General features: G+C 37.7%; 1 long non-coding RNA gene across 1 annotated transcript; it reads left to right on the top strand.

Moving 5' to 3' along the window:
* The first annotated feature begins 11,087 nt into the window (after window positions 1–11,087).
* Window positions 11,088–13,140, top strand: LOC131611570 (uncharacterized). The gene is made up of 3 exons (XR_009287004.1): window positions 11,088–11,184; window positions 11,284–11,442; window positions 12,933–13,140. It is a non-coding gene; the product is annotated as an uncharacterized LOC131611570 (long non-coding RNA).
* The last annotated feature ends 5,029 nt before the right edge of the window (window positions 13,141–18,169 follow it).

Raw genomic sequence — 18,169 nt, 5'->3', positions numbered from 1 at the left:
TTGATTTTTCCAGATCCGTTTGAACCGTTTGTGGTGTATTGTGATGCTTCATTGTTGGGTTTGGGAGGTGTTTTAATGCAAAAAGGGCAAGTGGTAGCTTATGCTTCAAGGCAACTTAAAGTTCATGAGAGGAATTATCCGACACATGATTTAGAGTTGGCCGCCGTTGTGTTTGTGTTGAAACTCTGGAGGCATTATTTGTTTGGTTCAAGGTTTGATGTTTTCAGTGATCACAAGAGTTTAAAGTATTTGTTTGATCAGAAAGAGTTGAATATGAGGCAACGAAGATGGTTGGAATTCTTGAAGGATTATGATTTTAGTTTGAACTACCATCCTGGAAAAGCGAATGTTGTAGCCGATGCATTGAGTGGAAAATCATTACATATGTCTATGTTGATGATTCGAGAATTGGAATTGTTGGAGCAATTTAGGGATTTGAGTTTGGTTTGTGAAGCGACGACTACGTGTGTTAAGCTTGGTATGTTAAAGCTTACGAGTGGTATTTTGGATGAGATTAGAGAAGGTCAGAAATCGGATTTAAAATTGGTTGACATTATTACATTGATTAACCAAGGTAAAGGTGGTGATTTTCGGATTGACGAGAATGGCATTGTGAGATGTCGTGATCGAGTTTGTATCCCGGATGTTATGGATTTGAGGAAGAGAATTCTTGAGGAAGGGCATAGAAGTGGTTTGAGTATTCATCCCGGTGCTACTAAAATGTATCAAGACTTGAGGAAAATGTTTTGGTGGCAAGGTATGAAGAAGGATATAGCGGAGTATGTTTATTCGTGTTTGACTTGTCAAAAGTCGAAGATTGAACATCAAAAGCCGTCTGGTTTGATGCAACCATTATCTATTCCCGAGTGGAAGTGGAATAGTATCTCTATTGATTTTGTTTCGGGTTTGCCAAGGACATCGAGTAATTGCGAGGCAATTTGGGTCGTTGTGGATAGATTGACGAAATGTGCTCATTTTATTCCGATGAGGATGGATTATCCGATGGAAAGACTTGCTAAGTTATACATTGAGAAGATTGTGTGTTTACATGGTATTCCGTCAAGTATCGTTTCGGATAGAGATCCAAGGTTCACTTCTAGATTTTGGGGGGGGTTTGCAAAGTGCTTTGGGTACGAAGTTGCGTTTGAGTTCGGCGTATCATCCGCAAACTGATGGTCAATCAGAGAGAACTATTCAGTCGCTTGAAGATCTTTTAAGGTCTTGTGTTTTGGAACAAGGAGGAAATTGGGATAGTTTCTTACCTTTGGTTGAGTTTACGTATAACAACAGTTTCCATTCGAGTATTGGAATGGCACCTTTTGAGGCACTTTATGGTAGAAGGTGTAGAACTCCTTTGTGTTGGTATGAATCGGGAGAGAGTGCTGTGGTTGGACCCGAGTTAATTCAAGAAACTACGGATAAGATTAAGATGATTCAAGAGAAGATGAAGGCTTCTCAAAGTCGTCAGAAGAGTTACCATGATAAGAGGAGGAAGACTCTTGAGTTTGAGAAAGATGATCATGTGTTTCTTCGAGTTACGCCAATAACGGGTGTTGGTAGAGCATTAAAGTCGCGTAAGTTGACGCCGCATTTCATTGGTCCTTATCAGATTTCGGAGAGAGTAGGTGAAGTGGCATATCGGATTGCATTGCCACCGTCTCTTTCTAATCTTCACGATGTGTTCCATGTGTCTCAATTGAGGAGGTACATTCCGGATCCATCGCATGTTGTTCAATTAGATGATGTTCAAGTGAAAGATAATTTGACGGTTGATACATCACCTATGCGAATTGAAGATCGAGAGGTGAAGAAGCTTCGTGGTAAGGAGATTGCTTTGGTGAAAGTGATATGGGGTGGAGTCGCCAATGGTAATATCACTTGGGAACTCGAGGATAAGATGAAGGAATCGTATCCGGAGTTGTTTGTTTGAGGTAATTTTCGAGGCCGAAAATCTTTTAAGTGGGGGAGAGTTGTAACATCCTATTTTTATTATATTTTAATTAATTAGGATTATTTGATAATTGGTATGGTTTGTGTGTTTATTTAATTATTGTTTGAATAATAATTATTTGATTTTGTGGTAATGTGTTATTTACCTAATTAATAAGTGGTAGAATTTTATTTGGAACTAGTTAAATGGGCCTAGTTGAGTGAGAAAGAGTATTAGGTGGGTTAAGCCCAAATGAGATAATGAGAGTTAGAGATAATGTTATGAGTTAACCTAAATTAGATAGAAAGATAGAAAGAAAAGTAGAGAAGAGAAAAGAGGCAAAAGAGTAGAAGAGAGAAGAGAAGAGGATTGTAGATTCTTGAAGTTAGAAGGAGAAATTCAAAAGGTAAGGGTTTGAATACAAGTTCTTATAGGCTATATGATTGGGTAATGTGTTTTGTTGTGATTATCTCTTCATCTTTGCAATCTCATGGAAACATAGAAAAGTTAGGTTTTTATGAATAAATACAAGAATTGATGATTTGAAATGTGCCTAGTTGATGTTTGATGATGGTATGATGTTATAAGACCCATAATATGTGTTGTCTTTGTGTTTATATCATGTATTCTGTGGTTGTTCGTAATGTGTGATGTTTTCCAATTTGATTTGGGTTAAGTTTAGAGGTTTTTGAATGAGATTCGTATGTTGTTTTTGGGTTTTGGGGTTTTCTGAAATCGCCAGTTCGCGCCGCGATCCCTTGTGCGCGCCGCGAACCTCTTGGCAGAAACTTGGGAAAAACTGGATCTGCTCAGTTCGCGCCGCGATCCCTTGTGCGCGCCGCGAACTGCTTGGCAGAAAGTTTGGGATTTTTGAACTCGCTCAGTTTGCGCCGCGAACCCTGTTAGCGCCGCGAACCCTGTTTTACAGCACTTTTTCTAAACTTTGAAAGGCCATAACTTTTGATCCGAAACTCCGTTTTATGTGCCGTTCGAAGCGTTGGAAAGCTATCGTGATATTATATATGATAGTATAGGATTTAATTGTACTTGATTGATTAATTGTGATGTTATTGAATGGAATGATGTGTAATTGCCTTATGTGCGTTATGTTAGTATGTGATGTATATCCATCGTTGGAAACACTTTGTGTAGAGGTAATCATGATGTGTGTGATTGGATATATGATGTTTGTTATGCCTTATTGAATTTGTTAATTGTGTTGTGAATGTTGTGTACAAATGGTGGATAATTCATAGAGTTGGATTGTGGTGTTATGCGGTGAGTTAAGATTGATGAGATAATCTTAATTGCATAATTTGTTGGTATTTGTACATACATTCATAGCATGGTCGGCTTTATTGTGGAAGCGGTGAAACTTGGGTTCACATGGTAAGAGACGTTGATCCTTAATTGGAAATAGGCGTAGAAGACGTGATCCTTAATTGGAGATAGGCGTATTGGCTTTGATCTTGTCCAGATCGGAAGCGTGGCTTGGATTCTAAACATTGAATCGGAAAGCGGTGAAACATTGGATTCACATTGGGTACCACATGCATTGAGTCACATTTGTTGCATCTCGAGTCACATTGTGTGTTATGTGATTGTCTTGTATACATGTGATTTGTTTTGGAGTGATGATTGGTATATGATATGTGAATTGCCTACTTGAGAAGTGTGATGAATAGTGAAATGTTTGCTTGTTTATGTTTACATTTCCCATTATTATGTTTTCTATAAGAAGTTGAATTCTCACCCTTCTGTTTGAATGTTATCCTTCGTTGGTAACGTGCAGGTTCCGACGAGTAGTAGCTTGTCCGAGGATTTAGCCGAGGAGCTCCTGAGTTTGTTATTGGATTAGGTAGCGAGTCATATGCTCTGATCATGTAACACTTGGGGGGATTTTATTGTAGTCTTATGCTTATGTTTGGGTATTGCTATTCTCTATGTTTTGTTGGATATTCGGATATATTTGTTTGAGATCTCGGATATGTTGTTTAAGGCTATGTAGCCAAAATTGTGGATTGGATGTTAATTTGAATTTGGTAGATGAATATAGTATGGGATATATTCATTGAAATTTTAATAGCAATTAAATTGTTTTTCCGCAAGCGTTTATGCATAAGTATGAAAGTATAAAATTTACATTGTGTTACAAATATGATCTTTGCATATTAAGAATGTTGGATGTTTTGCCTTAGGTTTTCATTGTGATGGAAATAACATGTGACGCCCTTTTCCTTTATGCATGCTTACTCTGTTAATTGTATGATATATTTGGGGTTAGAAAAGGGGTGTTACACCTTCATGAGTAGTTCTGAGGGTATCCCAAACATCTTTGGCTAGTTCACAATGGTGTACTAGTCTGAATATATTCCTGTCAATTCCATTGAATAGAGCATTTAAAGCTTTAGAGTTGCCAAGAGCCAGCTCCTCCTCATCTTTGCTCCATTCTTCCTCAGGTTTAAGGGATGACTTGCCATCTTTTCCAGTAGTGACAGGATGTTCCCATCCTTTGTTTGCAGCTCTCCATGCTTTACTATCCAAGGATTTCAGAAAAGCCACCATACGAGGTTTCCAATAATCATAATTAGATCCATCCAGAATGGGTGGTCTGTTCACAAATCCACCACCTTCCTTGTCCATAGTACCAGAAAGTGCTGTCCCTAGATCTCACCCAGTAAGAAAAACAGGCAGGGTGCCTGCTCTGATGCCAATTGAAATTCTGGAGTCAGATACGTGATGTCGAATAGGATGTCACGAAACTACTATCTGAATAATTTTAAACCAATGAACAAGAAAGAAACAAACAAATAACAAACAACACAAGAGAGTTGTTAACCCAGTTCGGTGCAAACACACCTACATCTGGGGGCTACCAAGCCAGGGAGGAAGTCCACTATAAGTAGTATCAATTTAGAGTAATCCAGTTCAAGATTACACCTTTCACTTAATATCTACCCAATGCAACTTCAACCTAATACTACTTAGATCAGAGATTCCACTCACTCCCCCTCAATCACAGCAGTGATGAATAACACTCAACGAATATGAATAGAAGACACACTTCAAGGACACAACTTGATCTTGCTTAAAAGCTTCAATCAAGTACAATGGTACTCTTGCTTAAAAGCTTCAAGTACCTCTTACAACTCAAACAAAAACACCTAGACCAAGACAATCATCATGATGATTGTTTGGCTCACAAGAAAGCTAGAACTTAAAAACCCTAATAACGAAAACCTCTTAAAACTTCTCTTAGAAAATCTGTGCACGGACTGCAGCTTCTTCATAATATATATAGCCTTCAAAACGCAACAGCTGGGCCTTGGATCCAAATTAGTATTTAACCTAATTAAACTAATTTCCACAAATCAAGGAACCAAAGTAAGAGCAATTAAAGACGTCCTTGAAAAGATCAAACATATCATAATCTAATATTTCCAAGTAAGGCGCAGTCCAATATTTCCAAGTAAGGCGCATAGGATCTTAACAGATCACACAAACAGAATTAGTAACAGAATAAGATGTAACAGCTACGGATGTCATGACATCGGCCTTGACATCAGGTAAAGGCCTGCACTAATAAAGACTTCACTACAGTAGAATGCATGTCATGACATCAGTTTTGACATGATAATATCACAATGAGTTTTACCAAAAATTACAGCCAATCAACAACATCTACACTACGAACGGTGCTGACACGACAAGAGATCTAATTCTATCATCACGAACGGTGTAGACACGATCATCTTCCAAGATCTAATTCAGATATTACGAACGGTACTGACACAATCAACGCTCAAAGATCTAATTCTATCCTCACGAACGGTGTAGACACGATCATTTTCAAAGATCTAATTCAGTTACTACGAACGGTACTGACACGGTCGACTCTCAGAGATCTAATTTCATCATCACGAACGGTGTGGACACGATCAAATCTTTCCTAAATCTAATTCAGTTGCCACAAACGGTTCTGACACGACAAGAGATCTAATTCTATAATCACGAACGGTGTAGACACAGTCATCTTTCCAAGATCTAATTCAGTTACTACGAACGGTACTGACATGATCAACCTTCAAAGATCTAATTCTATCATCACGAACGGTGTTGACACGATCATCTTTCCAAGATCTAATTCAATTACTACGAACAGTGCTGACATGATCGACCTTCCAAAATCTCATTTACCACGAACGGTAATGACACGATCAATATTCAACAACCACTTCTCAACACTTCAAGTTCAGATATAGTCTAACGTGTGACTCATTCTGACTTTCAAAAACTTATCAAGACAGGTGGCATCTTAAAGCCCACTTCATACTTCCAACATCTAGATGGCATCTGTAAGCCCATGTCCAACAAACACTTCTAAGCTCAGATGTAGCCTAACGTATGGCTCATTCTGATACTTCTCAAAAACATGGGATCTGGTCTAACGCACGACTCGTCCTTCAGCCTAACGCACGACTTTCCAAACATCTACCAATGCAAATTGGATCCGGTCTAACACACGACACATCCTCCAGCCTAACGCACGGCTTTCCAGACATCTACCAGTGCAAATTGGATCCGGTCTAACGCACGACCCATCCTCCAGCCTAACGCACGACTTTCCAAACATCTACTGATGCAAATTGGATCCAGACTAATGCACGGCCCATCCTCCAGCCTAACGCACGGCTTTCCAGACATCTACCAATGCAATTGGATCTGGTCTAACGCACAACCCATCCTCTAGCCTAACGCACGGCTTTCCAGATATTTATCAAATGCAAATTGGATCCGGTCTAACGCACGACCCATCCCTCAGCCTAACGCACGGCTTTCAAGACATCTATCGATGCAAATTGGACCTGGTCTAACGCACGAACCATCCTTCGGTCTAACGTACGACTCGTCCTAAGTACATCCTCCAGTCCAACGTATGACTCATCCTAAGCATATCCTTCAGATACGATCTAACGTACGACGTAGTCTGACTCCTAAGTCTATCAAACTGGATGGCATCTTTAAGCCCATCTCCGACAATTCTCTGTCTTGATGGTATCTTTAAGCCCATCTCCAACCAAAAGACCCTATCTCGGCAAGGGCAAATTTCCTGGGTATTCTAGTGTTCAATCCTCTTCCACCTTCAGATTCCAACAGGCACACGGGCCAATCTACATCTTCAGGTTTAAGAAGATTGAACAGGGGCAGCTGTCATACCCCAAAATTTACCCTCATACATTTTCAAACGTCAAGTGACGTAGCACAATTGGTAAGGATTTGAGGTTAAAAGGTACATGAGCGAGAAGTCCCAAGCTCGAGTCTCACTTCTAACATTTCTCTCTTTATATTTGTTTTCTAATTTTAATTCAAACTTTATTTCCATTATTAAAAAATCATAAAAATTGCATTTTTTATTATTTTAATTTAATTTCCGCACTAATTAAATAGGCATTTTTTAAAATAGTCAATTTTCACTTTTATGCATTTTTTAGTCAAAAAATCACCAAAAATCATAAAATATTCAAAAAATCCAAAAAAGGAAGTTTTTAATTTTATTTGTTCTAATGGTATAACAAGTAAAAATCTTTTTAAGAAAATATTAGTTAATCATTTAAAAGATCATAATCAAATTATTTTTGATTTGAGCTTTTAATGAATAGTTAATATTTGATTTTTTTATTCCATATTTGTTAACCTAAGTTACACTATAAATATCACTAGTTTTTACACATTAGGCATTCACAACAACTTTCTAACCCTTATTCTCACTCTCTCTCTTCTCACAAACACAAAAATTATTTTCTCCTCATTCTCTATAAGATCAAACTTCATCTCTCATGAATACCATAACAACTTCATAGCTTGTTGAAGAACATCAAGAACACTTTCAAAAAGAAACTCAAGAACTTACATCTTCCTCTCATTGTAGAACCGAGTGGTTCAACACGCATCTTTCCTTCACAAACCGCCATCGAAGCCCTCAGGTGTTATTGTTTATTTATATTTTTTTTGTTAGCTTTTTATTGGTTCAATTGATGGCCATGATTATTGTTCTGAAAGTGTTGTTTTCTTTTGATTTGATTTTGTTTGTGTGAATGGAGAAGAGAGAATACATATAGGGAAGAATATGAAATCACATGGAAAATAATCTACCAAAGACGTAGAAGAGGAAAACAAAAGAGAAGCAGAACTCAGTCAGAACCACCGAATCAACCGGATCCGCATCACTCTTTCACGCCTTAACCGCCGACGATCCATCCACTAACACCAAAAGCACGCTGGCACAGCAAGTGGGATACAAGCGTCAGTCACCTTCCCAACTCGGGTTCGACCCTCAAGTTTACCCTTTCTTTTTGTCAATTTTTTCTTCTATTTTCTTTCTCTACAATTTTCTTTATTTAACCACATAAATAAAATCAATCCATAACTAATTAGGACTAGGATTAGGATTTAGACTACTAATTATTTTTTCTTTTACCTTTTTGTTTAATTAATTTAATTTTAGTAATTAGGTTGTTTAATTCATTCAATTCTCATAAAGTCATAAAATCACAAAAATATTTAGTTTTAATAGTTAATTTGATTTAACTGTCTTAACATTTATTTTAATTAACTATAATTAGGATTTGATTATATTTTTTAATTAATACTAACTTTCAATTTAAAATTTAATTAGATTAGATGAGATTAGATTTAGTAATTAGAATATTTTTTAAAATAATTAGATTTAAGTTTTATTGATTTTATTTTTAACATAATTTTGATTGATTTAGTAACTAGGATTTGATTAGATTTTTTAGATTTAATAATTAAAATCAATTAGAGGTTTAATTAGATTAGATTTAATTTGTACATAATTAGATAATTAGATTTATTTTCATTAATTAATTAGATTTAAGTGTATTTTTATAAATAATTTAGATTTAGATTTTAATTAACATTAAATCCTTTCTAATTCTCTTCTTTTCATCCCTACTTCTCGATCCTCCGATTTTTATTCATATTTTATTATTATTATGTATTTGTTTCGTGGTTGTAATAGTAATTAGGATTTTTATTTCCGTATTTTATTTTTAGTAGTTTTATTATTATGTAACTGCTAAGGGTTGTAATAGTAATTAGGCTTTTTGTTTTCCGCATATTTTATTAATTATTATGTAACTACCCCAAAGCCTTGTAATAGTTGTAGGTTTATTTTCTGCATTTATTTTCTGCCTTTTCCATTTTGGTTATGTAACCCCCCTCCCCGAAGCCTTGTAATAGCGTAGGAAATTTTAATTTCCGCACTTTATTTTTCTGCATGATATTAATTGCGTGGTTAGTAACAATAGGGAGTGGCAAGACTATTAACTAAATCTAGATCACTAATTTACAAGATAATATAATTGAATCAGAATCACATGATTGTTGCACCCACACACCTTTGAGGTAATCTCCTCTATTGCTGCCTTTCGATAAAATAGTCAAGTCTCTCGGATGTAGGGATACCTTAGCACCTGTTGCCTTCGATAAAATCATCATAGTCCCTCAATATAAAGATCATAGTCCCTTCGATTTGCCTACGAACAAAATGATCTCGTCCCTCGATGTTGCCTCGATTAAATGGTGATAGTCCCTTCGAATGCTAAGGTATCCTTATTGTTGCCTAAATGACTATTATATCCTTCCCCGAGATTACCTACCCTCTTTATTCTCGATGACCCTTCGATGACCCGCACATCCAATTGAAAGACTTCCTGCCCTCTCTTGGTATGGATAGACCCTTTCAAATGAAAGACTTAAAGAACAAGAAAGACGAACTTAGGGTAGGTAGTTCTTAATTGCTTGCTCAATACAAACAAATTCAAATGCTTTTCACACCTCCTTTTCAAATGCTTTCGAACAAGGCTACGCTTATTTACAAGCTAAAGTCCTTAACGAAATCTTTTACTATTCACACACAACACTTCAAATTTTTCAAACAATTCAAACAAACAAGTGAGCTAAGCAATTAAGAGCCCATGGATAACCATGGATGCAAAGGGTGCCTTACACCTTCCCTATGTATAACCTACCCCCCGAACTCAAAATCTTTCAAAGGTCTTTCCTGTTCTTTTTGCCTTTCCAATTGGATAAAATAAAAGTCGGTGGCGACTCTTGCTTACCGCGACATTTCTTTAAAGTCAGTTCACCGTATTACACACATCAATAAGAGAATGGTCAAATATTGTCTTTATTTTGTAAAAAAAAAACAATACTTTTATTTCATTTTATTATTATAAATATAAATATTATGATTATCAGTATAGAGTCACTAATTTTAATTTATGTTACAATTTTACTACCTAAATAAATATAGTTTAATGTTTTAAAACAAATTGTTTTTAAATTTCAATTATGAATTGACGTTTTTACTTGATTATGGTAATTATAATATTAAAAGAGTGTTATTTATACCCGTTAAACTATTGGATATTTTTTAATTCCAAAAAAAAAAACTTATCGTCATACAATTTACATAATATAAATAATAATAAAATTTATGATTTCATATTGAAAAACTAATATCATTTAATATTTATAAAGGAAATAAATGAATTAATTAATTTGAACAAGTTCAACATTAAATGAATAAATATAGACCATTAGAATTATAAAAATGAATGGATAAATTTAGTGTCATAGGAAAGATATATATTTAAATTAATCATTTATCAAGTATATGAAGTAAAGTATTAAAATTTCAAATTTTTGCATACTACCGACCAAATAAATTGTCCTTCAAGAAAAGCCATAATTACACAATAAAAATAACAAATATACAACTTATTAAATTGCCCATCCATTTGACTAAAATACACTTTTGAAAATATTTTTTATTTTTTTTATTTTCAAAAATGAACTTAAAATAAGGCAAATATTAAAAAAAGTTAAATTAATTTATTTCTTGTAATATCTCACATTAATCCTAGCAAGATTATAAATGAAGTGCCAAGGAGGAGTTATGAATTTAATCCCTAATTTGAGAAAAGTTAGTTGGGATGGAAGAATATTAGTTGGAAACAAACTAAATGGCAAAGGTGTAAATGTCACTTAGTTGAGGGACATTTTGGACATGTAACAATGATGCATGTGACTAAGGGCATGTTTGGTGGGTTAGTATTATCCAAGTCAGAATTTTATGAAGAAAAAAGAACTAAAGGCATGGAAGAGGAAGAGGAACTCATATTCATATTTGCATTTTCGCACTCTAAGAATAGCCTCCACTAAATCAGGTATATCTCTCAACTCGTAACTCCGATCGTAACGATTCTGGTCCCATTGGAAAGCTAACGAATTTCTCTTCGATTTGCACCTATGTTTCGCATTTATAGCTTCTGTTTTGAAGGAGAAAAACGAGTTTGAAGTTGGGACATGCATGCTGAATGTGATGAAGAATGGGCTACGGGTTTGATGAGTTTGGAGTTGGAGTTTTGGTCAAGATAGGAACTCAATTGCAGCATGTTCATCATCTAAAGCTCCATTGATCCAAGGTGAGTCCTTAGATAGTGGCTTGGGGAATTTGCATGTTAGGGTTATAATTGGGGTTAGGGATTTTGTGAGAGATAATCATAAATTCATGTCACTAACATGTTAATTGTGTTGATTGTTAGTTGTTTTTTATTAGTCATTGACTGGTATATCTTGATCAGTGTTGCATGTTAAAATTCGTGGAAATGATATAGGTGATGTTTAGAATCAATTAGAAGTATTGAGACTGGTTTAGAAGCTTTAAAATGCAGAATTTGGGGTTCTGCAGGTGAAGTAACCGGTTACTTGGATGAGGTAACCGGTTACCTGGGAGCAAAAGTGAAAAAAAATGGATTCTGGGCTGAAGTAACCGGTTACTTGAAATGAAGTAACCCGTTACTCTGCATGCTGAGCAGAATTTTCAGAATTTCGAAAATTCATAACTCCCACTTCGTGTACCCGTTTGACGCGTACCATATACCGTTAGAAAGCTAATAAAGTGTACTATCTAGGAAAATTAGCCTTGGTGTCTAAATATTATTTTTCGGTATATCTGACATACTTTTAGTTAAAGTGCGACACTAATACTATGTAAATTGTGTATAGTAGACTGAACTAGCTCATTGTTTCTAACTGCTATGTAATGCTGGAATAACAATGCTATATTATGATGAAATATGATCATTCTATTGATGCCCATTGTTTCGGTTAAACAATCGGGGTTGTATGCTTGCGTGCTTTAGCGTTTGCTTATGTGTGTGTATGCTGAATCGAAGTAGACCAGGTACTAAGTTACGATTCGGACCGTGGGTCCTGGAGTTGTCCGTGGGACTGCCCTGATCATGGATCCCAGAGGCACATACCTGAACTACCGTTGCAGTGTGCTTGTGAGGGTCTGGAGGCATTTTACTCACTTGCTGTGTACACACTCGCGTGCTCAGTATGATGGCGTTATGCGGCTAAGTAAGCCTACGCATAACAGGTAAACCATCTCTAATGATGCCATGTAGGCTACATCATTAGGTTCCTACCCGGATGGGCTCATGCGTCGAGACGGCGTGTTGCACTTGCTGTTAACACCACGTGCGTACAGATGGTTAATGGGACGGTGTCGCCTCTTAGGCAAGGTCACCTCGCAGCCGTGTAGGCTTGTGCGAGCCCGTTTAACCATTCTTGCAGGGTGCTTGTGCGAGTCTCTTGACAAATAGGCATGGGTGAACCCACCGAGGGTGTGTTAGTAGCTTAGTAGTGGTATTAACGTACTTCTGGATTCCCCGTATATGGATGCGGGTTTTGCATACTTGGTTGCTTATATAATTGTATATCTGCATTAATCGTCCAATGGTGGATGATTCCTTGTTTCTCCGTACTTGTACGGGACGTGAGGATAAACCCCGGATCAATGGTGGATTCGGTTTTGATGCATGTACCTTGTAGAACCGAGTGGACCCATAGGATAGGAGGACTCACTGAGATTTAGTAATCTCACCCCAATCAACTTATATTTTTTCAGGTGCAGTTTAGTAGCTTTTGGCATATAGCAGGTTCGGATTGACGGCTTAAAGTGGTGATGGCTCGGAGACCTAGTCAAATCTCATTTTCCGCTGTGCAGATCCATTGAAGACACATGTTTTGTAATTCTTATTGGAATTTCATGTTGTATTGTATTATGGATCTTTCTATATCTAAAGCTTTTGTATGTACTCAGTATCAATTTAACGTTTCATGTATAATATACTAGTCAGTTATGTATGGGGTGTTACAGTTGGTATCAGAGCAGGTCGATTCTCGGCCGAGCCATGAGACATCACTAGCAATTCCTTTTTCCTCCTCTCAAGTGTGCGTTGCTAGCCTGATTTTACTGAAATCTCATTCAGTTGTTGAACTTGATCAACTCATCGACTGAGTGTGAGACAGTAGAATTACGGCAGAGCCGCCACGAGGACTCGTAAAACCTGCAAGGTTGTGAACCTAAGTTGTTGGAGTGGGATGAGTAATGCATTGTTGGACATTTTAAGTGGATGATATTGGAGTCGTCAAGCTTAAGGACAGCGTTTGACGCAAAGGAGTAATACCCAAACTGTCAAAGAGTGGATCGAGACAACTAGAACCCCTAGGATTTCGACTGAACGAAGTGAACTTTCTCTAAGTTTTGGTAATAGCAAGGGAAATCCAATAGGATTGAGTATGAGCCTTGTAAGTGAGATTCTCCGAAGGTGTTGAGCTGTGAATTAGTAGGATTTCAGTATTGATGATGTTGCCGGTGTTAAGTATGATTGGTGAGCTAATAGGACAGAATGACCTTTGGAAGTGCGGACGCAGAAGTCAGACCTTTCTGATTGCGCTGGTACGGACAGTAATTGAATGGGTGAAGTATTAGATTCTGAATCAGCTTGGTGTACTTAAGCGAGAGTAATTACCTAGTAGATGTTGGTGGAATGTATGAGTGTGGTAACTTACGATCGGGCGAGGCTTGAATACCCGGTCGATAGAAGAGGATATGTATTTCTGTTCTTATCATTTTATATTTAAGTTCTAGAACTACGCTAGATAGAATATGAAATGATGTAGAAACGTGAAATGCAGTAACCTAAGTTCTTGTTAGTTGTTGTTCGTCTGACCCCGAGTGAAGCCATAGAACCACGCTTGGCGTTGGGCGTTCAGGCGAGTAAGGACTAAGACCTATCTGGAACGTCAGTAGGATGATCGCAGTTGAGTTGGTTGTTCGGAACCATAATATTCCTATCTGGACTGAATTATCCTTGGAATCTCATGCATGCGTGGGACGAGTGGGTACGCGCACTGCATGGTAATCCGAAGTTGAACTTCAAATCTTCGTGCTTGGAATTTTTGGCTTTCCGAGTAAGTAAACCTTGGTGTGTAGCACTCTTAGGTTTTAGCATCCTGAAGAGTGTGATTCGAAGGACTTGAGGAACGATGAACCTATTGGAGGCCTGTTCAGACACTTGTCGGTTGTGACTTTAGGATACGCGTCGAGGTCGTTATACGCCACGGAGGTAGATTACCTGGATACATGGCCTCGGAGTTGGACCACCATGTTGGTACTACCAGACTCGTATAATGCCACAGTATCGCTATCGTGCACAAGATGCGTGAGTCATCCTTTTTCCGACATGTGTGGGACAAAGGTGATCTGAAGCTCAAGGTAGAATTCTGAATTGGCACTCGTGAGACACAGATCCAGACTCTCATAAGGTATGTGGGATGAGGATCCAGACGTCGCGCTCGATAGTAGATAAATGACTAGACAGGCGATGGTGAGATGGATCAAGACCCGATACTATGCTTATAGAGACTCTGAATGATCATGCTCGCGCGAGTTAGAGTCAGATTATACCTTGCAGACGTTCTCGTTTCTCGAAGTGTTAAGTTGGAAATTTTGCATGAGTGTCTAGGGTGGGACTCATGTGCGGTCATGATATCCTGGTCAGCATGGTGAGTGGCTATCATGTACCATTGGCGACCGGTGATGGAATATGCAAGTTGTATCTTGGATTGGCTTGATGTGTGATGTGTCTGGTAAGGTATTGCTAGATACTCTGAGTGGAGAAGTGTTAATCTTTGTAAAGCATGGACATTTTGGTTTGAGAACTTCTGAGGAGTTTATAAGAGAGATGTTCGAAGTGCAAAGTGCAAAGTGCAATTTCTTGCATTGTGGCTACGCTCTGACTGTTAGGAGCACCGAAATGAAGGATGCAGCCGCCGAGGAAGTCAGTTTAGGTCAGAGGTGGAACAGACATTAGATGACTGTGTGAATAGAGTGTGGCTATGGGAGGATCATTATATCAGTAAGTCACACGAGTTATCAGAGGTGATACTACGCTAAGAGAATGAAGGTGTATGGTTGGGTAGAAGTTGTGTAAATTTGCTAGAGTTATCATGAGTTGCAGTACGTTGTGAAGGGTTCGATATACCGGTTGAGCAACAAAGATTTGTTGGAATGAAAAACATAGCAGATGTACACTGTGGAAATCAGTGACAAGGACGAACCTCTAAGTCAGTGAGTGTTTGGGTTTCATGTCCTGAGGATGAATCGTGTACCTAAGTTGTGGTAGATGAACTATATGGAATGGCATAATAAGTAGAAGCTTGATTCTGGAGAGTATGCAACTTTGAAGAGTAGTAGTCGATGATGGATGTATATGGAGTCCTGGCACGTGTTGTATTTGGACGACTGTAGATAAGGAATTATTGTGTATTAATGGGAACTAAGTGAATTTTGGATGTAATGTGACTCAGAGGATTTCAAGGTGTGTGACTTGTTGGGATCAGAGTAGCGCAACGAATCAAGGAAGAATCAGATAAGTCTGAGGTAGGAACGAACGGACTATTTGTAGGATTTTATGTTGGGATGAAAGTATCTTTCTAAAGGAAATTGTCGAAGTAGCGTTTCGTCCATTCCAGTCTCTTGAGGATCCACCATAAACTCGAGAGGTGTTGTCAATGGACCAGCTTGGGAATATATTTTTGTGGATGGCATGCGGTCCGACGTTCGTAGGTTATCATCTTAGCTTGTCAGTCACAAGGGTTGGACTGAGTAACAGACCGTCGAAATGCTGAAGGCTAGAGAGGACATTCAGTTGGCGCAAGTTCTTTGTGGCTATGTCTTGTGTACTACGATTGTGCAGGAAGACTTAGACAATGGTTACAGGTCATCCGTTGAATTTCGCCTCTCCTCAGTAGAATCTTATGTGAAGTTGTCGAATGTCAAGGCTATAGTTGCAAGATGATTACACTTTCGCGGTTTACAGTGACAGTTGTTATGTCTAAACTGGAGTAAGGGTTAAAGTAAGGAGATTCAGTTGTATAAGTAAAGATAAATTTGGGACAATCATCCTAAGACTTTGGGAACCAGAGGTTAAGACCAAGGAATTTGGAGACCACCTAATGACATTGTATGAACTCGAGTGGAGAATAACTTGAAGTGTTATCCTAGAAGCGACGTTGTGGCGGTAATTCTCAAGTGGGAAGTAATTCAAGGAGCTGAGTGAATCAGTAATGTTTGTTGAACGAGGGTGAACACACCAGAGGATGAAACGAAGGATATCCGATATGAGTGGATTATTAGAGTTTTCGAAGTTCTGGAGGTTCAGTGCAGAGCAGTGAAGGTCAAGGACCTTGGAAAGGTCTTGTACCATATTTGTTAAGACGAAGTATCTGCAGAGATGGGTTGCATGAGGATTAGAGTTTCTGATCATGAATAGTGGGACGTAAGTATTTTGGCGGATTATGTTTCTTCGTATGGGATGACCATCAGACAGAGTAGTGGGATTATCTAAAGAGGAATGTGAGTAACATTCTTTCTCTTGGTTGGATAGATATGAAGAGTTGGTTTTCTTGGTGAACGGAAGAAATTCGAGGACGAATTCAATTTAAGGGGAGGAGAATGAAATATCTCACATTAATCCTAGCAAGATTATATATGAAGTGCCAAGGAGGATTTATGAATTTAATCCCTAATTTGAGAAAAGTTAGTTGGGATGGAAGAATATTAGTTGGAAACAAACTAAATGGCAAAGGTGTAAATGTCACATAGTTGAGGGACATTTTGGACATGTAACAATGATGCATGTGACTAAGGGCATGTTTGGTGGGTTAGTATTATCCAACTCAGAATTTTATGAAGAAAAAAGAACTAAAGGCATGGAAGAGGAAGAGGAACTCATATTCATATTTGCATTTTCGCACTCTAAGAATAGCCTCCACTAAATCAGGTATATCTCTCAACTCGTAACTCCGATCGTAACGATTCTGGTCCCATTGGAAAGCTAACGAATTTCTCTTCGATTTGCACCTATGGTTCACATTTATAGCTTCTGTTTTGAAGGAGAAAAACTAGTTTGAAGTTAGGACATGCATGCTGAATGTGATGAAGAATGGGCTACGGGTTTGATGAGTTTGGAGTTGGAGTTTTGGTCAAGATAGGAACTCAATTGCAGCATGTTCATCATCTAAAGCTCCATTGATCCAAGGTGAGTCCTTAGATAGTGGCTTGGGGAATTTGCATGTTAGGTTTATAATTGGGGTTAGGGATTTTGTGAGAGATAATCATAAATTCATGTCACTAACATGTTAATTGTGTTGATTGTTAGTTGTTTTTGATTAGTCATTGACTGGTATATCTTGATCAGTGTTGCATGTTAAAATTCGTGGAAATGATATAGGTGATGTTTAGAATCAATTAGAAGTATTGAGACTGGTTTAGAAGCTTTAAAATGCAGAATTTGGGATTCTGCAGGTGAAGTAACCGGTTACTTGGATGAGGTAACCGGTTACCTGGGAGCGAAAAGTGAAAAAAAATGGATTCTGGGCTGAAGTAACCGGTTACTTGAAATGAAGTAACCCGTTACTCTGCATGCTGAGCAGAATTTTCAGAATTTCGAAAATTCATAACTCCCACTTCGTGTACCCGTTTGACGCGTACCATATACCGTTAGAAAGCTAATAAAGTGTACTATCTAGGAAAATTAGCCTTGGTGTCTAAATATTATTTTTCGGTATATCTGACATACTTTTAGTTAAAGTGCGACACTAATACTATGTAAATTGTGTATAGTAGACTGAACTAGCTCATTGTTTCTAACTGCTATGTTATGCTGGAATAAGAATGCTATATTATGATGAAATATGATCATTCTATTGATGCCCATTGTTTCGGTTAAACAATCGGGGTTGTCTGCTTGCGTGCTTTAGCGTTTGCTTATGTGTGTGTGTATGCTGAATCGAAGT

The sequence above is a fragment of the Vicia villosa genome, linkage group LG6 (assembly GCF_029867415.1).
Source record: "Vicia villosa cultivar HV-30 ecotype Madison, WI linkage group LG6, Vvil1.0, whole genome shotgun sequence".
NCBI classification, from domain to species: domain Eukaryota; kingdom Viridiplantae; phylum Streptophyta; class Magnoliopsida; order Fabales; family Fabaceae; genus Vicia; species Vicia villosa.
This window is presented reverse-complemented; position numbering and strand designations above follow the sequence as displayed.